Source organism: Ursus arctos, unplaced genomic scaffold (genome assembly GCF_023065955.2).
Source record: "Ursus arctos isolate Adak ecotype North America unplaced genomic scaffold, UrsArc2.0 scaffold_2, whole genome shotgun sequence".
NCBI classification, from domain to species: Eukaryota; Metazoa; Chordata; class Mammalia; order Carnivora; family Ursidae; genus Ursus; species Ursus arctos.
Genome location: NW_026622874.1, coordinates 91,435,400 through 91,457,263, shown reverse-complemented (window position 1 = coordinate 91,457,263; position 21,864 = coordinate 91,435,400). Strand labels below are relative to the sequence as shown.

The 21,864-nt window shown below is 46.6% G+C and overlaps 1 protein-coding gene and 1 long non-coding RNA gene across 4 annotated transcripts in view; one reads left to right on the top strand and one right to left on the bottom strand.

The window, feature by feature from the left end:
* Positions 1-21,864, top strand: part of AUTS2 (activator of transcription and developmental regulator AUTS2) — a 1,104,663-nt gene that overhangs the window by 834,031 nt on the left and 248,768 nt on the right. The window lies entirely within an intron of this gene.
* Positions 10,950-20,575, bottom strand: LOC125283428 (uncharacterized). The gene is made up of 2 exons (XR_008960512.1): positions 20,478-20,575; positions 10,950-14,322 (listed from the first exon to the last, which is right to left on the bottom strand). It is a non-coding gene; the product is annotated as an uncharacterized LOC125283428 (long non-coding RNA).

The following is a 21,864-nucleotide window of genomic DNA, read 5'->3' as shown; positions in this document are numbered from 1 at the left end:
GGCAGTAAAATCCAAGGAAATGACTGCATCTGCCATGAAAGTAGTAATTAGGAAGCATTTGGTGTGCATGTCTTTAACCGTTAAAATAGGGCCGAGGAGGAGCCCTGGTGCTCCTTGCGGGAAACAGAAGGCTGGTGCGGTGATGCTCCAAGGGGGAGGTGCCTCGTGGAGGGATCGTGCCCTCGGACCTCATGGTCCGCACCAGCTCTGACTGCCTGAAGCCGGGCTCACCCCTGAAACACCGCAAGAGCCCTCTCTCCCGAGCCCCGCTGCCCATCCGGCATGGGGAAGGCGCTGCAGGCCCTGGGGCAGCCTTTGTGCAAGGGGAGGAGCCCCGGCTACGAGTGCCAGGCCACCCGTGCATCGGGGCCAGAAGGCTTCTGGTCCTAAAGGGCTGGGGAGTCCCTTCACACGCCCTCGGTCCTGCTGTTCATCTGCAAGCTGAGGAGTGCTGGGGGCAAGCATAGCCATGGGTGCATATGGGTCTGGTTTCTGAAAACTGGCATTGCCTCTGTTAGTCGGTTGGCTCCCAACATTTCAGCAGCCCAGCCGAGAGAGAGCACCCCAGATGTTCTTCTCACGCTGACGTTCCTATTGACGGGGAGTCCCTCCCACTCCCCGCCTCCATTGGTCTGAGGCCATTCCTGCTTGGAACCGCCCCCAGGCCTGCTGTTTTCTTTGCCATGGTGATGCTCTGTGCTTCTGTTGCCCTGACCTCCAAGCCCCGGTGTCCTTTCCCTAGGTCAGACCTTTGCGTCCCAAAAGCTGCAGCTCCAGGCCTTTGTGTGTCCCTTTCTCCCAGCAACCTGCTGTCCTCAGCGCTTTTGCTGGATCTCACTTGTCCTCTTGGGGCAGCCTGATTGAGGCCTCAGGGTTGTCCTCCCTCTCAGGATTCTTCCTGCTCCCAGACATTCTCATCCTTTTGTCAAGGAGGACCTTTCAGCCTTTCTCAACAGCCTGGGGGAAGAATGTAGTCCTTCAGGGAAGAAGGAAGCACTGGAACCAATTAATTGGGCCCCAGCCCAGGGATTCCCGAGGTGAGAGACCAAACTAGCTGACTCCTGCCCTCACTCCCACCTCTATCCCAGGGGTGCCCTTTTCCCATAACATTCCCAAGTACATAGGAAGAATTCCCATTTTCACCAACCACCAGAAGATAAGATTTCTAATTAACTCCCTAATGGGATGATGACAGTCCTAGTCAGCAAAATTTTACTGACAGCCTATTTGATTGATTACATGATCAATCGATCTCACCTGCTTTGAAAATGTATTTGAAGAAATCAACAAAAGACACAGATACATTGAGACCCAAAACAACTCAGTCTAGGAGAAACCAGTTAATCAATGTGAGGCTGAGAAATATTACCAAATATTAGGAGTATAAAGAAAGTTATTAGGGAAACACAAATGCAGTTCTGATCTTCCTCGCAGTCATAGGAAAGGGGCAACTGGATGAATGCCTTTGATTACTGGTAGGAGCACATTGTTGTATCAGGAGAAACTGACTTCTTCCCATCCAATGTCTGGTGTTAAGTAGACTATCAGTCATGCCATCAATGCCACTGAAACCCAGAGCCCTATTAGACATCCCCATCAATGGGATAAAAGATTGAGATTTTCTGTATAGAACGGTTGCTTAGATATCCTTTCATAAAAGGATTGTCAGCCCTGGACTAAGCCCTGAGGAGACTATAGAATTCAGGTTCCTGCTGTGCCCAGCTTCCCATTCTAGTGGGGCAGACCTGTACTTAGGTAACTAGTTTAGTTATATAGACGGTAACAAAGGGTTTAGAAATCATACAAGAAGTCATCAACCCCTTCAACAAATATTCATTGAGTACATGATGTGGGGCAGGCATTGAACTATTCGTTGGAGACACAGCATTAAATAAGTGGGCATGACCCCTGTCCTCATGAAGCTTATGGTCTAATTCCAACCCAAGGGAAAGGAAGAATCTGGGTAGTAGTGGTGGTAGGGAAGTATTTGATCTGGCTTTGAAGCTAGAAGGAGTTCATTAGAAATCAATGGCAATGAGATATCCAAATATTTGGAAATTAAACAACATATTTCTAAATATAGGTCAAAGAGAAAATCACAAGAAAAATTAGAAAATATTTTGAACTAAATAATAATAAAAATATTGCATATTAAAATCTGGGTCACAGCTAAAGTAATGCCCAGAGAAGAATTAATAGTTTTAAATGCTTATATCAGAACAGAAGAAAGGCCTAGAAATCAATGATCTAGATTCCACCCTGAGAAACTAGGGAAAGAAGACATAAATAAAACCAAATTAAGAAGGAAGGAAATAATAAAGAAAATAGCAGAAATTATTGAAATAGAAAGCAGACGATAGAGAAAAATTAAGACAGAAATTGGTTCTTGAAGGAGCACCTGGCTGGCTCAGTCAGTAGAGCATGTGGTTCTTGATGGTTTGGATGGAGAGATCACTTAAACATAAAATCTAAAGAAAAAAAATTGATTCTTAGAAAAGATCAACAAATCGAGAAACCCTTAGCTACAATGAACAAGGGAAGAAAACACACAAATACCAATAGATCAAGAATGAGAAAGATGTTAACCAGCACAGATCTTATAGACCTTAAAAGGATAGCCAGGACAGGAGTTCAACAAGCAGAAGGGAAGGACATGAACTTCAAATAACTAGAATTCCTAGTTATGTGTGGGTTTTGGAGATGCAGGGAGAGGCTCTTAAAGTACTAAGCAAAAAAGATTGCTTGCAACCAGGTTCTAACCAGCATCGTCACTCTCTACAGTGACCCAGGGTCCATGTTCACAGCTCCCGAGCTTACTGTGCCTTATGCCAGCACAGTCCCCAACATATGACCAGTAAATGCCAAACTTGAACCATAATACCCCACATTCAGGGCACCTGAATTTCCTCAGAACACTTTTGGACAGGGACCAGCAGGTTATAGTAATCAGTCTGTATCTGCACCCCCGCCCCGAATATGACCATTATTTCTGCCCTCCCAACCTTCTGGCTCGTCATCAGTCCAGCTCACAGATTTCAAGACTGATGTGATGCCGTCCTGAGATCATGATACCATCCTTGCCATATTTCATATACCTCCGAAAATGGAGCTGTTTTTTCAGATGTGCCTGAATGTCGACACCAGAAGATGCTTGTCAGAGCCTGACCGCTCACCACTGTGTCCAGGTCAGCAGGAGCCCACCATGGCCTGTTCTGAGGTCAACCTCTTAAGAGACGAGGGTTGGTGGTATGGGCAGGCTTTCATCCACCAGTCGCAGCACTGGCACCTGTCAGCCATGGGCATGTAGACAAGGTCCTACATCTGAATTCTCCCCCCGACCCCTCACTGCTCAGGCTTTTACTGACCCGGAGTTCCTGGCTCTTCTTTGTTGCTCTTGGTGGAACTGGCGTTTCCTTTCTCTCTTTCTCACCTGACGCCGTATTCATCTGAGAGGCAATATTTCACCATGGGCAAGTGCATGGACTCTGCAGCCAGACTCTCTGATCCTGGGCGAGTTACCTTCCCTCTACATCCTTCAGTTTACCATCTATAAAATGAGCAACATCAGAGTGCCTGTCCATAGGGTTGTGTCGAGAATTAAAATATACTTTAAAAGTGATTTAAAAGGTGTCAGAATGGGTCCTGACAGATAGTAAGTGCTAGGAGTATTTCCAAATCACAAGCTTGGTTGTGGGACCCTTTGTCCTTCTGCAGGCTAACTACCCAAGCATCCCCATTTTGGTGGGAGGCTGCTCCACCCTGTCCCTCCCAGTATAGACCCAAGCACCTCACTTCCTGCAGGCATCCTAGGTCAAACAGCAGGTTAGGCTCAGGAGTCCTCGCCCTGCTAGGCCTGCCATGTGCTGACCCTCAGATGACACCTGGGGTTCCCCAAGCTTCTGAGACCTTATACTTAATGAATTGGAAGCTTTCATCTTCCCTAAAATCGTCTTTGAGCTGATCCACCCACCTTGCTCACCTGGTCCTGTTATGACTCATGTTATGCTCATGTCATGACTCTGGTGCAGGCAAGAGAGGGCAGAAAACTTGAGCCAAGGTTGGGGAAGAGGAAGGAGGAACAGAGGCCCTCCTGTGGGGAGTTTAATTTAGGCAGGTGAGCGTAGCATCTTGTGTCTTAGATTATTGTTTTTCAGAACGCCCTTACGTGCGTTATCTTACCGTATGCATCCTTACCACAGGTTTAGGAATTAGGTTATGGCCTAAGTAGATACTTTCTTTAGTAACGAAAAGCTGAAGGCTGGGAAAGCCAAAGGTCTTGCTCAGGGTCACACAAACTGCTTGCAGACAGGCAGAGACCATAGCCCAGAGGTGCCCACACCCAGGGCTCCCTACAGGGGGCCACTTGAGGAAAGTCACAGTGAACTACCGTCTGAGTGAACTGCAGGACGCCCTCCTGGCAGGAGGACAGGCTTTGGCTTGCAGCAAGACCAACGCAGAGCAGCCTGGGACACACTCAACATTGCGTGTGAAACTCCATGAGGGAAGAGGAATATCCTGGAAGTTCAGCCCTCTGTTGGGTGTTTCTGAGTGAGTGTTGTTCTCTCGTGCTGGATTTAATGAATAAATTATAATAACTTTTGCATTTTTATCCATGCTGTGCATGTTTATCTGCCCTCCCCACATAATGTCTCTCTCCCGGTTGTACATACTATATTTCTTTCCGTGCCACCGAATATATATATTTTTAAAAGCTCATTCTCAGCGATTGCTGATAAAGATGCACACCTCCTTGTTCTCCGTTTGTAAGTGTGTCTGCTCAGAGCCAGGAACTCGGGCACAGTGTCTGGAAGAAGGTACATTTATACTTTCAAAGGGCGGTGACTCTTTCAGGAGCCGAGAAAAGGTGAAAATAGGCCTGTGACCATTGGTGGTGTGTGAGGGAATAGATGGGGTCTTACCCGTCGGTCTCCAGCGCTACAATAGAGCCCCGCGTACAGTAACACTTGAGTGCGTTTATGGAACACATGCAGCACTGAGGGCGTAGGCGGCTCATGGGCTGGACGGTCAAGTGGTTGGCTGGGTAGATAATGCTGAGGCATTGAACTCAAATCTTTCTTGGGTCGCTGTGTGAGGGAGCCTTCCCTGCCAGCTCCTCCTCTGGATTCCATTGCAATGTTTTCCCTCAGATTTATTCTGCTCAGTTCACAGGATTTCGTTCTGTTCTTAGTGGGAAAAGATTGCTTCTGTAATTTGTTAAGGAGCGTACCTACTTCTTCCCCCAAAGTGTATCAACGTAAATACAATTGAGAGACCAGAGCCGACTCTGGGAGGAAGACTAACAAAGCATAAGAATTAGCCTGGATGTGACTTCTAATCTACAATCTTTAGTTTTCTACTGTTTCTACTAGTTTATTAAATAATCTCTCTTGGAAGGTCTACTAATTGTTTTTGAAAAAAGATTGTACATTGTATTATATATTAAGCACTGCTATTACTAGGGTGTTTTTAGGGCAAGGGAACAATATTTAGAACTGAGATATAGATCTAGGCAATTAAATAAAATCCACTGACCACGGGGAAAAAAAAAAAAAGATGATAGGGCAGGAGAAGAAATAGTCTCTGCCAAGAACATCAGCCGCGAAAATAGTAAGGATTTATGCGCAGCAAGTCCAGAGGCTAAAATTTTAAATAAATAAGTGAAAAGGATGATATGATTTGAAATCAGCTTCGTCTTTGAACCAGGCATTCAAGACTCAGAGTAAAACAGGCCTCTTCACTCTAGAGCAGATCTTTGCAACCAGCATCTAAATTTCCACCAGGAGCACTTTAGTTGAGAATCAAGAGAAGTCACTGCTAAGGAGCTTGTCTTCTTAAACCATGAGTGGTTTTCAAAGAAACAAATACCAAATGGGGAAATCTTGCTATCTTTCCTTTCAGAGTCTAGGTTTGGATTCTTTTTTTTCCCCAAAACTACTTTTATTTTATGAATAGTCAGACTCTAACAGCTTTCTGTCTTTTTATCGCTCTCGCAAAGCATACCAGATCTCAGGTTGACTCAGCCAAAACAGCTCCCTAAAGATTTCTTGTTTGGGACCCATGGCAAGGAAGACACTAGAATCTAGTGCTATAGAGATGAGAGCGACAATCAGAGTGAGGAGGCTAGTCATGACCAGTCCTGACTACCCTCTTCCCTTATTTCATCTTTCTTCCTCTTTTAACAGGTTTGCCACGTTCCTGCTGCCCGCCCTTGACCCCATCAGTCCCCACCAGCTGCCATTTTCCCTCTCTGTATGGCCTCCAACTCAAGTCCACTTACGAGGACAAGCTGGAGGCCTTTGGAGGCTCTGCAGTGATTTATTGCTTAGCAGGAACTTCACTAAACTTCCCAATTTGATTTTTTTAGTCTTGAAAATCAAACAAAGTTCAAAAAGTAAACATCACAGGTTGACATCCCAGCCGAAAGCAGAGGAAAAATGTCTCATGGTAAATTTTTTGGCACATAACAGAATTTATGAGCATTTTCAATGTTTTCATTTTTTCCCCCAGTCACTGTTATTCCTCACCCCCCAGAGTTAGGTGTGGAGAGATTATGTTGGCTGGTTTCCATGGTGACACCGAAGAAAGTAATTTTTTAAAGTAGGTTTCTACTGTGTTATTTCACATGCATGAAACATCAACATCTATGCTGTGTGGCTGTTACCCCAAAATGTAAAGACATATAAATGGTTCGAGTATTTTATATAAATAGACAAGTGGGGGTGATATTTTCCTTGGTCTCATGCCGACCCTAGTACAAAAGTCTCTCAGTTACCCGGGGCACCTGGGAGGGAAGCAAGGGAACAGTTCTGCTCAGTGTTAAGCAACCTTCTCTCCTATGAATAACCATTAAAAAAACATACACACACAGAGCTCAAATTTAAAGTCCACCCTGTCCAACTAAGCTAGGGACCAGATGAAAAGTTCCCTTTGGGGCTCAGTGTTCAAATAACCAGAATTTTAAAACCTTAATCTGTGTCTTCAGTCTAACTCACTTGGTCAACCACTTCAAGTACCCCTTTCTCTAAGGAGTATTCTAGAACCTTCCTGCCCCAAGAAATGTTCCATTGCCTCCAGACTCTCATAGAGATAAAGTTGGGGTAAGTCTTCACCTTTAGCAGCAGAAGTGTGGAAAGGCTCTTGTCTCTTCTCCTTGCCACCTTGTCCACGCCCGTGGACATGCATGTGCGCACACTACACACACATACACATACAGTCACTTTCTTGATGCTTTTGGACAGGGTGCTTTCCGCCATCTATGGCAAGTCCCATTCTTGAAGTGGATCAGAATGGATGAATTATTGCATCGTTTCCCTGACATGTAACCATGGCTAGATATACTTGTTATGCTTTGTAACTGAGAATACTTGGTTTTTGGAAAAGTCAGATGGAAAGCACTGCCTTATCTTTAAAGAACTGTATCATCTTGCACGTGGCGAGTGCAATTAACTTTTCCAAGTTCTTTCCTGCATGTTATTTTATTTGAACTTTCTCAGAATTCTGGAAGATCATTTTTCTTGGTCATCTTCTTGTTTTAAAACAGCGAGGACAGAAGTTTGGGTTGCCCACCACATGAGGAGCAGAGCTGAGTCAGGGATTCAGGACCCATGCATGACTTCCCCCCAAATCTTGCTACTCATCCAACCCTCGGCGTGGTCCACGCAGCCAGTGTTCTCAGTCAGGAGGGGGCAAGTACAGGGCGGGCAGCTCTCTAGGACTCTGTGTCAGACACGTGCAGACCATCAGGAGGAATTCACTCTTCAATTAACCGATCTTTCCTGAACACCTGCTACACGTGGGATGCTGTTCTAGACAGCAGTGGCCAAAACGCTCAAGAATCCCTACATTCCGGTGGGGGGAGGGGCAGGTGATGCATGAATGAGTAAAACTCGTGATGTGTCTGACAGTGTGAGCAGTGCTAAGGAGAAAAAAATAAAGCGGGAAAGGAGGTGGAGGATGTGCCGGGGGCGAGAGGAAGAAATTTTGCAGTCATTAAGTGGGGTGAACAGAGAAGGTCTTATTGAGGAAGGACTTGAAGGCGCTCACGGAACAAGCTTTGAGGATCTCCAGGGGAGAAGTCCGCGTGAAGATAAAGAGCGAGGAATGTGAAAAGCTCTATGTATTGCTTTTCTTAAATCTGCAAGTGCCATGTACTCAGTGCATGTGTGTGTATTCATGAGAGTGTGTGTGTGTGTGTGTGTGTGTGTGTGTGTGTGTGTTTGAAAACTTTTCTCGAATTCGGAGCTTGGTATGTGGCTTTAATTTTTGCCTTAATGACTTCCTGCACTTTGGGAGCTCTTTAATAGATGCATTCGGAAAGTTGTAATCATCAGTCCTGGGTTGGTATCACATTACCTACGTGGAAAAAGCAGAATTGTTTTGGCACTGATTGGATCTTGGGATGGTGACTCTATTTTCCTGGTTTTTAATGCAAAGCATTGAAAACATGTCAGGGCCCTGGTCTCAAGTGTTTCTCTTAAATAGGGGAGAATCATGTTCCTATATGCAGGGGGTACAGGAAGGGACTCGGGCTGGGGGGGTGTGTGCAGAAGGGTTCTTATATTTTAAATGCCAGTCAGCTGCAACCACTAGTTATCTGGAGCCTGTTCAAACTCATTTGGAGAACAGTTGAATTTTTAAAGTGCCTTTTGATTCTCTCTTTCATTTATTTTAACTGATCTGCTGGGATTAGGAGCTTGGTAGGGGAACACCAGAACGCTTGCCAAAATGTGTGAATAATTAGAGCTCCGATGATGTGTGCCAGATAGAAGGGGAGTATTCACACTTCTGATTAGATTCAGCTAAATGCAGTTGTAAATCACTCCTGCCACAGCGACAGGGCCCCGTCAGGAGTTAGCAGGGGAGGAGGCCGGGCAGGGAAGAGACGCGGGGCCGCCCCACGGGATGAGGCGTGGAAGAGAGGACAAGGAGTTTGGTTCCAGCAGCCAGCGTGACGATAATTCTGGCATCTCTCTTTCCATTCAGTTTTTATCATCTTGAGTCTTGCTGGCTGCCATCTTGACAAATGTGGATAAGATGAGTCCCTGCTCTCTGGACACTTACAGTCTCATGGGAGGTGAATGAGCCACAGTGGTGCAACGAGTATGACGAGTGTGTCAGTAGGACAGACACCGTACGGACAGAGCCCAGGGGAGGAGGCCGTTCTGCAGAAGGGAAGGGAGAAGGGAGAGCGGGAAAGGCAGCAGCTTCCTTCAGAGGTAGAAGGTGACATTTCAGAGAGATTAGCGGGACGAACGCCAAGCCAAGGGAACAGCATGCACAAAGGCACAGATGGAAAAGGGCCCCTGAGTCTAAGAGTGCACTACCCCGTTGTGGCTAGAGACTGGGTAACACCACCAGAGAGGAGGATGTGCCAAAGACACGCATGGTGGATTGGGTTAGAATGGAAGGGTCTTGAATAAGATTGCAGAGGGCACCTGGATGGCTCAGTTGGTTGAGCGTCTGCCTTCAGCTCAAGTCGTGATCCCAGGGTCCTGGGATCCAGCCCTATGTCAGTCTCCCTACTCAGTGGGGAGTCTGCTTCTCCCTCCGCTCCTCCCCCAATTTGTGCGCGCGCTCTCTCTCAAACAAACAAATAAATAAATAAATAAATAAATAAATAAATAAATAAATAAAATCTTTAAAAAATGGAAGAATGGAAGGGTCTTGAATGCTCATATAGGAAGCCCTTTTTCAAATTCTATATGACTCCAGAGACCCAATTCACCTCTGACAGTGGGTCAGTCTCCCACCTCAGTGAGAGACCCCATCTTAGCCAGAGCCATTGGTGGGACTGTGTTCGTCATCTTTCGATAGATTGGGGCAGGAGAAATAAATGTTGAGAATCACTGCTCTCAACCAGTGGGGAGCCCATGGAGGTTAATAAGGTGAAGAATGAAATAGAAAATAGTTAATTTAAGGAGACACCTGGCAGAAGCCATGGTATAGAATTATCAGTTTGAGTGGCTAAGCCTGCAGACTCCTGGACTGGATGTAAGTGGGAGCCTAGGGTCAAGGTCTAAACGAAGGCAATGGTGCAAGGGATCCACTTCAAGAGAGACTTCACAGTGGAATCAGTCAGGCAGTGTGCTGGGGTCCTTGGTGAGCGGAAAGAGGCCTGTTATGAACTCACTGGCATTATCCTAACCTTACTGATCTATCCTGATTGAGGTGAAGTGTCATCACCAAAGACCGTGTCCTGCAGGAAGTAGACAGTGAGTATACAAGTGTTCAAGATGGCCCCAGGTCTGGCATCCTGGCCTTCTCCCTCTCCAGCACCGCTCCCTAGTCTCCCCTCCCGCACTGTTGCCAAAGGTAGGGCAGTCTTGAAAGGAAAAACTCACGTCCTCTCAAGTACAGACAGCCTGTACATGCCTCCTCTGGCCCCTCCCTCTGTCCTGTTCTTTGAAGAGCGGCCCACTTTCTCTGTCTTGATAATGCAACAAGTTGTTCTAGAATGAACCAGCAGCTTGAGGTGGGAGTTAAAAGCCCAGGAAAAGGAATGCAGGGGAAGCGCGGCAGAATGGCATGAAACCCAAAGCAAATGGTAAAAATGAGCAACACATGGAGAATGTGGGGGTGGGGGGAAGACATAAAAATCACAACCACATCTGACATCTCTAGAAATGGCGAGAGACAGAGGGGATAATAACACATGTGGCTCTCCTCAAGTGAGAAAGTTTCATCTGCACCGTTCAGTGGTGGACGAAGGAGATTCTTTTGGAAGACTTAAACCCCTTTCTGCCCTGTTCTACCTTGCCTTTTATTTCTTCTGCTTTAGCCAGGAAGTTCAAATACTCCTAGAAAAGCTCGGTCTTCCGAATTTTCTCCAGGCACAAAATACTACGCTAAACTGATGCTTTGCGAACTGTGTGTGAAAGACAACGGTTTGGGACGTAAGGAGAAAAACAGAGAACTGCTGTTTCTGCTTCTTTTTATCTCACTGTTCTGGATTTATTTTGTGTGTGTCTGTTTTAGAAATACATTAGTCCAGCGCTGTATGAGTCCAAAGTCTAAACAAACAGAAATACATTAGGAGAGTTAAATTGGTTTGGCTTTCTGTTTGTTTTTACCTTGGGGGCACATGATCCAAACATAAAGACCACCAGGGTAGTTACTGGGGATGCTAGTCGAAGTTGGGGGCAGGAGGAATGCTTTCGAATTGTGAGATTCCTTATGGAAACAGGGGGTTTCACTGGAAGGGTTCTTTCTTGCTAGCCTACGGGACGGCCTGCCAGCTCCACGTAGTCCCTCAAAGAGCCCTTCCAAGTCTGTAGTCAGAACCCAGAGACTAGGAAATTCCACAGATAAAGGGTCCCTTTGGACAAGAGCTGGCCATGTTTATTTAGCCTATAATCAGATCCCACAGCCACACCCACAGGGGGCAAAAAAACAGTTTGAAGTGAAGTCCTCCTCACAGGCCTGGCTCCTTCCCTGTCCCTTCCCCAGCGTTGCGGTGTCGTGGTTGTCCTTGTTTGGGCTGGGGGTGTTGTGGGCCTGTTCGGTTTTTCCGGCACCGCCACGAGACAAGCCAGAGTCCTGCAGGGGTGCGAGCCTTCCCCTCAACAGCACCACCCCACACATAGAACCTAAAACGACATGTAACCTCTACAGCCAAACTGCAGAGCCACTCTGCAGCCATCCCAGCATTTTTCTTTCTTTTTCCAGACTTCAGCTCCAACCCAGCTCCACCTCAGAAATCCCGTTAGTGTCAGAGAAGCAGGCGGCACCGGGGGGCCCTTCACTTCCGTTGTCTGCTGCGCGCCCACAGCTCAGGAACTTACCCTCCTACTCCAGCTCGCCCAGGCAGTCTGCTCTGCTGGTAGGGCTCTCATTCCATCTTCATCCACTAGACCTTGACCGATAGTCAGGCTGTTCCGAAATGATGCGTCTCTTCTAGAAACATTCTGATAAGAAACAAAAGAGCACCCATGACCTTCCTCACATAGGGTCTCACGAGCCCAGTTCCCTCAGACCTCTGGCTGCAAATCCTCCTTATCGGGATGCTCATGAATGGCCCCAGGCTCACCTTTTCCCCTTCTGTCCAACCATGTTCTTCACATAGCTCCATGTTAATGGCGAACCTTCTAGATGTTGGACAAAGGCAGTAGCTGGTGTGTGAGAACACACCATCAACAGCAAATGGAAGACACTGTACATTAAGGTTGTCAGTTGGTCCTTTTCTGTTCTATAAAAAACAGGAGGTGAACCGCATCTCTTTGAAATAAACTGAGTGAAATAGTTGTTGGTGAGTAAAGTCATGGAGGAAGTGAACCATGATGGAATCAAGAATCTCCTTCTATTGGAAAGACTTTTGCCCACAGTTCCCTGTGGTGCTTGTAGAACTCAGGATCTCAAAAATGTTTCTGTCTCAGCAAAAAAGTAGGGATGAAAGATGGTGATATTAGGAGGTCATGGCTCCCCAGGAGCTTAGTTTCCAGGAGCCCCTCACCTCAGTGTGATGTGCGGTAGGAAGGACCCATGACCACTCATGCCAAGTGTCGTGCTCATTGTCTTCTTACTGGTTGTGAACTTGGGGACGTTTCCATTCAGGCAAAGCACCGATAGTCAATCTCTCAGATGTCACATGGTCTCGTTCGGAAGTGCGTGTGTTTTGTGAGTGAAGAATTTGGGAAACAGCCAAGGAAGATGTGATCTTGCCTCAAGATATTCTCTACTATCCGTCACTGGCCAGCGGGGTAGTCACTGATATTTAGGGCAGAGCTGATTACACCCCCGCTAAGACGCTTAGCAACATTGCTTTGCCCATTAAATACCAGTAGCTCTCCCGTCCCTTTGACGACACCTGAACCATGTCCCCAGATATTTCACATGCTCCCTGAAGGGAGGGGAGGGAAGAGGGAGAACCAGGGGAGAGAAGGTGGCCTTACCTCTAGGTGTTCCTAGACCGGATGCGACCAATTTCACTCTGACTCCGGACTAAGCTGTTCAAACATTTTGCAAAGAGAAGGTCGGTCCCCAGAGGAGACGCCCAACTGTGATCCAGTACATTGCCACATGGAGACCCAACTATGTTGGCCATTTACTGGATCTGTTTAGGTCACCAGATAGTAACAATGTGGTTAGACTTACAAAGTCAGTAAACTGTAATACGGGTCTGTCTGTGTGTTTGCGATGATCCACATGTGGGAACCAGTCGGATAATTGGCCCAAATGCAGAGAATATGTTTATCAATGAAAAATCACTTTTTAAAGAACGTACTTCCTTTTGTTTGGTTTTTTTTATTTTACACCAACCGTCTCCCCTCTGCTAAAGAATTGAGATTGCTTCTTAGTTGAGCTAGCAGCAATGAATCTGAATTTTTAAGTCTGAGATTTTCATTAATTTGATAATAAGTCATGAATTTTAAGCTGAGTTGTAAAAATCTTGATGCCGCTTCTCTCTGTATTTAGACATTTCTCATCTGCCACTTTGCAGGTTACAGCGCCTGAGCCCGAGTACATAGATTTGTTGTAAATTAAATATTAAAGCTTTATAGACTATTTTTATTTTCTTCTGCTTGCATTCCCTCTCCTGGCCTTAATAGCCACATGCACAGTCTTTAAAGGAAGCCAATTGTAGAGAAGTTTAATGAAGAGAGTTTACCGAATGGGAGAAGGAGAGCCACACTGACCCCCATATCACACCTTTGCCACACCATCAGAGACCTCTGTGGAAGCTATTCTGGAAAATATCTCCTCTCGCCAGAAGCTGTCCTCCGTTGTCAGTGAAAAGGTATTAGGTGCAGGTGTCAAACATGACTAATGAGGCATGACGAGTCGACAGCAAAATAACAGATTATAGGTACAGAGGACTTGTGACTGAAGTGTGAACAGCGGTGTAGATGTGTGAGTGACACAGAAAAGAGGGAGACAGACACGAAGGAACAGTATCTATCACGCCCGTGCAAAGAATAGGCAAGTTCAGTTATTTGACTGATAATCTTCTCGTAAGATAGAGTGGGTCTGAGGGGGAAAATCTCAGTTGTTTTTCTCTTTAAATTGTGAGGTTCTTGAAAGTGTTCAGGCTTGGCAGCAAAATGGCCCAAATCTTCCAAGACAAGCCAGAGTCGTCTTTTTTGGTCTTTAGACTTACACAGCTTGTCTTACCGTGAAACCGTCAGAAAGGGTAAGGTGTGTTTTGCTCTTTAACTCTGTCGTCAGACCCTCACGGTAATAGTGGGTGTGCACTGCCCTCTGAAGGAATCGGGGCGTGTCCGTCATTACACGTGGCTTTCCGTGGGACAAGTACTGTGGTGTTCTACTCCTCTGGGCCCCACAGAGCTCCCGTTGGTCCACCGGGCCTCCGCGAAGCCTGTGTTCTAACTGGAAGAGACCAAGAAGAAAGAAATCAGAGAAAAGTACAGTTTGTCGTAGCCGTGTCAAAGGCGACAGCCCAATAGCACAACACACTCTTGCAGCTGGGAGATGTCAGGAGAGTTATAGGGCCTGAGGCTCAAACCCGGGCGGCTCTTGCTTCACCAGACGGGGCATCTTTCGTCAGTGACTCTCCAGTGCCCGGCTCTGGGCCTTCCCCCTGTCAGTGCTCCCTAAATGATAATGGCTTTATTTGTATTTGTCCATTAACCTCAGGGGAGGCCACCAAAGAGGTGAATTTTCAGGACTGCTCTTTTGGATGAGACGCAGAAGTCTAGGGGAGAAGGCAGAGAGAAAGAGAAGCAAAATGAACCCAGGTGGGGGACGGCTCCCTCTCAGGGTCCGTTTTCCCCGTTCTGCCGGACTGGAGATGAAGAGGAAGTTAATGTGAGGGTTGTCGATCTTCCTAAACGCAGCTCCAAATGATAGACCCAGGACAGGTTTCTGAACAGCTGTTATTCAGATTAGAGGCAGGGACTTGATGTATTGCCCCCATTAGAAAGTGTCCTAATGGAAAAGGCCTGCACTTTCTCCAGGTCCCATCTGAATTAAACAATTGGAGTATTTTAAATCGAGGGTCATAAGTGTCAACAAGATGGAGAGCTTTGCCTCTTGATTAAAAGAGGCCCATAAGTTACTTAGGAAGTTCCTGCCGGCGCGAGGTGCACGTGGCTCCTCCGAACCATTGTCCTGGCCAGGCTCCGTCCAGCTGTGGCCCCGAGCAGAGAGCAGGCGAGCCGGGCCTCAACATGCACACTCCCAAGATCCTGACTGTAGGGCATCAGGAGGGAGGGCCTGTGGCATTTCTCGGCCAGATTGTCCCCATGTCAGGGATCACATCTTCCTGCCAGGCTGGGATGGGGACTTGGTGACGCACACCCGTCTTATGCCATGTTTGTGTTCACATCCGTGTCAGTAATGTCTTCATTACTTCTCAGCCCATTCTTTCTAGTCTTAGAGTAAAACTACTGCACCAGGATCAGGCTCTGCGCCCAATGTGACAAGTCTGGCGTGTGATCTCAGTCCCCAAGCACTGAGACAGGGGAAGCCCCCATCGCCCCAGGCGGAGTCTTCCAGTGTTCTTTTCAGCCCTTGGACGGAAGATAGTGGTGCAGCTCCGGTCACAGGGGAAGGCTGCAGACTTGTCAAGAGCAAGAGGAGAACAGAGAAGGGGGGGCATAGGGGGTGGTGAGGAGGGAGAGTGCGGAGCCTATGTGGCAGTAGTGAGGGCGACAGCGCCTGGAGCGAGAGGCGACAGATGTCTCTAGGTAGATGCCCTTATGGCAACTCTTCTGGAGAGCGAGGAAAATCCCAGTAATATTAACAGGGCTACAACAAATGAAAATTGGAAAATAAACAGATGGGACATGCCTCATAGTCTAGCTTTTATCATCAATAATTCTGAATCTGCAAGTGAGTAGGGCTAACTGTAGTTCAAACCATCTGCCTTTCACTTTAAGATACTGTGTGGAGTCCTACTCTCCACCAGCGGTGGGGGGTGGAGGCCAGAGAGGGAGGGAGGGAGCAAGAGGGGCAGAGACTCATTATTCTCAGCTGTCCTGTCAAAACAAACATGTGATCGCGCCTCGTGGAAAGGTCAAGTACAGATGCACACCATCCGTCTCTAGAGACTGAAGTCAGCCGACTTCACCCGCACGGCTCTTTCCGACCCCTTCTGGCTGCCCTTCTGATTTCAAGTGTAAGCACCTTAAAGGCAGGCTTCCTTGCTTCTTCTCACAGGCTGGGATGGAGGGGCGGTAGGGAGGGGACCCAGCGTCTGGTCTATATGGGGGGAATGAACCCTGCACATGTGCTGCACATCCGAGCCCACTGGGCCATGCCCAGTGCGCCTCTGTGTCTCTCGAGTATTTGGAGGCTCAGCTGGGGTCCCAGACTGCACTGGGGGCTATGAAAGGCTGGGAGAGGACAGGAATCTGGTAAAGCCGGACTCTCCAAGACTGGGGACTGCTGATTCTGAGGGAGCACCAGCCCAAACCAAACCTCATCACCTACTTTTTGAAATTAACCTGTTGTTCAGAAGGCAATATCATGACAACCTTAAAGGAAATAAATTTACATGGCGAATCACTCACAGACTCCGTTTTAGCCTGCTCTACTTACGTATTCCTTTCCTTAGACTAACCTGAGACACAGAATAAATAAAGCTTTTATCACTTTGTAAATGGTTTCATCAAGAATCCTATATCTGAGGTGCAGATGAATGTGTAATTCTTTTTTGTTTTTTTGTGTGTTTTTTTTAACATGACAGCAGCTGGCTTTTTTATTGAGCTTTTCTGAACATTTATAAAACAAAAAACGGAAATATAAAAGCCAACCAAAAATATCTAAGGGGGGGTTCTGAATTGCATGTGTGGGTACATGTGTGTGCACCAATACGAAAGGTATTCCAAAGACTTTTAATTTTTTAAGTGTTGACTACTGTTTGTTCATACCCCAGTGGTGTTAACAAGCAGTAGATTGTTAGTGACAATCACACTCTCTCCAGCACTTACGGCAGAAGGCTTGATTTAATCGAAGAGCTGTCATTTATTATTCTGTTGTGCAATTCCAGGGGGTAGCTAACTGATCAAGCTCTGGCTCCCAGGAGCAGAGGGCTTTTTTTTTTTTTTTTTTTTTTTGTTATGTCTAAATCCTCAATACAAATTGCAGTATTTCTGGACTCCCAGCGGGACCCATTAGAGCCTGTGGGGCATTAACGATCATTAATAGTGCTGTCAGAGGGAGAGAGAGAGAGAGAGAGAGAGAGGGTTGGGAGGGAAGCAAAGAAAAGGAGGGAGACGGAGGAGGGGCGGGGGGGCCAAAGAGTCCCCAGAGTTGTGTAGCTTTTTCAGAAATGGAAAATTAACACATCTGCTTTGTTCATAGTGTCCAATGTTTGATGGTTATTAGCAGGCATCTTTGATTATGTAAGTTAGTATCAGCCAGGTATTTACTTCCATGTATTGACATCCTTGCCTCCAATCCTCTCCCCCTTCCACATCCTTTCCCCCACCTCCCCAAGATCTGCCTCTCCCCCAAAAGTCAAGCTTGGTTTGAATCGCCAGTTCCAAAAATGAAACAGGAGGGAACTGAGAAATGTTGGGGGGCGGGGTTGATGCCCTTCAAAACGGCGCATGCGCACGCACGCTCCAGCCATAATTTACGGTCTTGCCTGTGCTAGCCCGTTAGCTGTGATTCCTTTCTAAGCATTTAACTATCTAGTAATCGGATAGAAGTGTTTTAATCACTTACTAACTAGCTTACTTACCAGTGCTGAGGAGAAAGGGTTAGGCATTAATGAGGAGAACATGCTGATGTTTGCAGTTAAGACTACTACTGTTTCAAGCAAGAGAGACCCTGACTTGGGGTCTTGTTCAGAACCGAAGCCTTTTTTCAAGAATCTTCCTTCTTGCAGAACCCCGTGTCCATACCAGGCTGCCTCGTCTTTGCCTTCCATATGGTTGTCTATTTTTCTCCTGCAATTTCCTTTTTCTTTTAAATCTCAGGTTCTTGAAATCTCGCCTTCTGCATGTATTAGAGTCCCACCCAAACCACAGAAAGGAATTTTTCCAAACTATTAATTAAAAAGTAGGTGTTATATCCTTGTTCCTTCATTCATTCCAGCATCGTGTGCCTACAAAGTACCAAACCTTATACTTGACATAGGGGATACGGTGGAGGGAACAAACACCAAGTCATCGTTCCTGCCTTCATGGAGTTTCTGCTGTGGTGCGAGAGGCACGTATTCAGGAATCCACAGAGGCTAGGCGCCTGGGTGGCTCAGTCCGTTTAAGCGGCAGTCTCTCAATTTCCACTCAGGTTATGATCTCGGGGTTGTGAGTTCGAGCCCCTTGTGGGGCTCCATGCTGAGTGAGGAGTGTGCTTAGGATTCTGTCTCTCCCTCTCCCTCTGCCCCTCCCCCTGCTCTCTCAAGTAAATAAGTCAATCTTAAAAAAAGAACCCCACAGAGTCATGTAGAATCACAGCCATGGTGCACAGAGAGGCATAGGGACCATGAGAAATCACAAGGGATTCTGATCCGGGAAGTAAGGCTGGGGAATTCTTTCCACAGAAGCTATAGCTGAATGGGATAAAGGAAGACCAGATAAGTGAGTCCTTTGTTTCGGATGCTCTCCTACGGTAGGTGTTTTTCCATGAATTAATTTGGTTAATCCTCACAACTCCAGAGCATAGGGAGGGTTCTCCAATTTACAGATAAGGAAGCAAAGGTTTAGAACAGCGCCAGCCGCCTGTCTGAGCCACAGTGTAAGCCCAGGGCTCATGGCTAAATACCCCTGGTGCTGCGAGCTTGACCCTGGGAAGGTAACCATTCCATCTTTTCTTCTTCACCCCTTTTGGCATCTTTGAGCCCAGATAAGCCAGGCTGACTGATGGAGTCATTGAGCTCTCACTGAGGCTTCAGAATGGTGTGGGTGCTGTACTCACAGCAGAGACAAAGGCCCAGCTTTGTGGTGGCTGCTTCCCAAATTGGGCAAGACCAGTTCAAAAGAAGTGAATAGGACCCTTGTCCACAACCTCTAGCGTGGAAGGAGTACCACAGTTCTTTGCTTTCTTAAAGCAACTTCGTTTTCTACTTACAACAGTACCCCTAAGGGGAACTTGAACTTCAGTAATGGCTGGTGCTGCCTTTATCCTCAGAGTTGGGTCCAGGTTCAGTGACTTCCTGTTGCCGAGGGATTTTGAAGTTTGGAAGGTTAGGCTGTACAGCCCCCAGCTCACTATCAGGACATCACCCATCTCTGTCCACGTCAATACACCTTTGTCTGGTATGGCCTTTTCCCCCAGGGGTCTTGCTTCTCCTGTGGGCTACCCCAAAACAGGAGCCTGGGTCCCAGATACTCTGAAAAGAGCCCATTCTCTGCCTCTCCATCCTGAGTGAACCTTTCTGCACGTCTTCATGAAGCCCTTCCCCACATCTTAGGAACTAGAATTCTTTCCTCAAACTTGATCGTCCTCATTCAGATAGGTTTTGATGGCTCTTAATGGAACTCAGAGCCAGAATCATTAGCAACCGAAGAAAACTAGTTTCCCTTTCTTCTAGAATAGAGAGGGCTTAGTAACCAAATATTCCTAGGAGGTAGGGAAACCTTGTCATTCCTTCATTCCAGGAACACAGTGATTCTCCAAATGTGGTCCACGCATGGAGAGGGGAGGGGTCCCTTTCAGGAGTTCCACAACATCAAGACTGTTTTCCTTAGAATAAGACATTATTTGGCTTTTCCGCCTACTCGCATTCTCTCACAAATGTACAGTGGAGTTTTCCAGACAGGTGACTGAGACAGATGAAATGCAAAAGCAATAGGAGGATCCAGCTGTCTTCTCTCAAACCAGACATTGCAAACATGTAAAACAGTGTTACTCTTCTCACTAAATTTTTTTTGTTTTGGAAATTAGTTTTTTTCTTAAAAATATTTTATTTATGAACAGATAATGGATTTATTATTGCTATTTTTAAATGAATTAATAAACTTTATAATTTTTCAGCTTTAATTTTTCACAAGATAACCGTGAATAGCTACAATACACGTCAACAATAGCTTTTTGGAAGCCTTCCAAGAATTTTAAGAGTATAAAAGGAAGCTGTGGCCAAAACACTTGAGAACTGCTACAGTAGAGCAAAGCAAGGGAAGAAAAAACATATAGTCAAATTTTCTTGTGAAATTGGCCTTGCCACATTGACAATCTCCAATTTGGATTGTGTCTTCCAGTGAGAGGAGGAGTTATTTGAATATTTTGGCCCAGCCTTTCTTTTTCTTCTTCTGTTTTGCTTTTTTTTTTTTCTTTCACATTTGGAGAGGCCTTAAAAAACAGTTGTCCCCTAAACCCAGGTACTCACACACCCCAGTTTCCCTGGGACAGTCCCAACTTATGTATGTCTTTTGCCGTGGCATAATTATTAAGAGTTCTGCCTTCAACTCTGCAAAGCGTCCAGTTTGCGTGCTAAATTGTAGGTCAGCCTGCCCGAACCCCCTTCATGAGCTCCTAAGTGACAAAGTGAGATACCAATCTTCCTAGCATTCAGAGTTAAGAACGTACCCCCTTTGGCTGGATTGGCAGGGCTATGGCCAGCGGCATGTGCTCACCTGTGACTCTCCTCTCCAGCTGTGAAGGTGGGTGTCCACGATTATCTCAGCCAGGCACTGGGCAGTCAGGCTTTCGCGATCAAGGTCATGGGGCCCCGGCAGGCCGCATGCTCAGAAAGCTCATCAGCAACCACCTGTTCGGATGACCTACATGTCCATTGATTTTGGCGACAGAGGTGTTTGCAGGGCTTTTTCTGGGCACCGCTAAGCCTGCCGGATCTAAGATTTCAAATGCTGTTTGGAGCTACTCGATGCAGAGGTGAAGCCAGACCACTTGGAGGGAAGTGTGAAATTCTTTGGAGTCCTTCAACTCACTTGTGACTCTATAAAAATTATCCCAGGGTCAGAAGCAAGGGGGCAAGAGACGTGACGCCCCAAATGCAGACGGGGCGCTGGCGGGGGCACACTTCGCCTCCCACTCCCCAGGAGGAACATGTCGCTGCTTTTCGTAGCACTCGCCTGCATGATCTGGGGTGTACTGTAACCACCCCTCCAGAAAGACTAAGATCCTCGTTAACAGGAAACTTCTCACTCTCAGGTTCTGGGCCCAGGAGCGCGGAAATTGGAATTCTTTTTAATTGACCATATGGTTAGTTTTGCAGCTTTGTGAAGCCATAAATCTTGGGTGGAGGTGTAACCCAGCAGAAATGTCACCAGAGGAAATCATTTCGTTTGGCTTTTCCCCTTGTTTCCTTCCCAAACTCCTTTTTTTTTTTTTTAAACCCATGCAGCTTTTGATACATACACACTGGTGAGTGAGGTGCGGGGGGGGGCAGTAGGTCTTGGAGAAGTGAGCATGGCAGGGATCTATCAGGCGGATCCAACAGTTCCAGGCACATTCTACGAGCTCGAAATTTGGCTTTTGCTGGTGCCAGCAATTACAAAAGAGGCCTACTCAGCTTTAAGCACTCAAGTGTTGATGGACAAAGTGCTAGTTTAACAGATCTGTGTAATGGGGAACAGGTGAATAAATACAGGATTAGTGAGCCCTTCACAGTAACAGCCTTATTATCACATGTTATGTGGGGTTTCTGCCTCCATTTGACAACTTGGGTTGTGTAAAAATTTTAAAGTAACACAACATGGAGGCAACCCTTCGTAACAAAGCATTGAAACAATTAATCAAGATTTATAAAATCTCGGGGTAGGAGGGGTCCGTCTACCAAAGTGCCTACGTCTGATCAGATCCACGGCCTCCTAAATGAATAAATGGAGAGCGCAGCCCCAGAAGCCACAGCCTCCATAAGAGGTGCGGTTGTTTCCCATAACTGGAGACATCAAAAGCCTGCGTGCAATCAAAGAGCATTCCATTATGTGAGCGAGGAGGTAATAAGGGGACAGTTTTGAGGCTGTCCAGCCTGGAAGGCATGTCATTTATCCCCCTCCC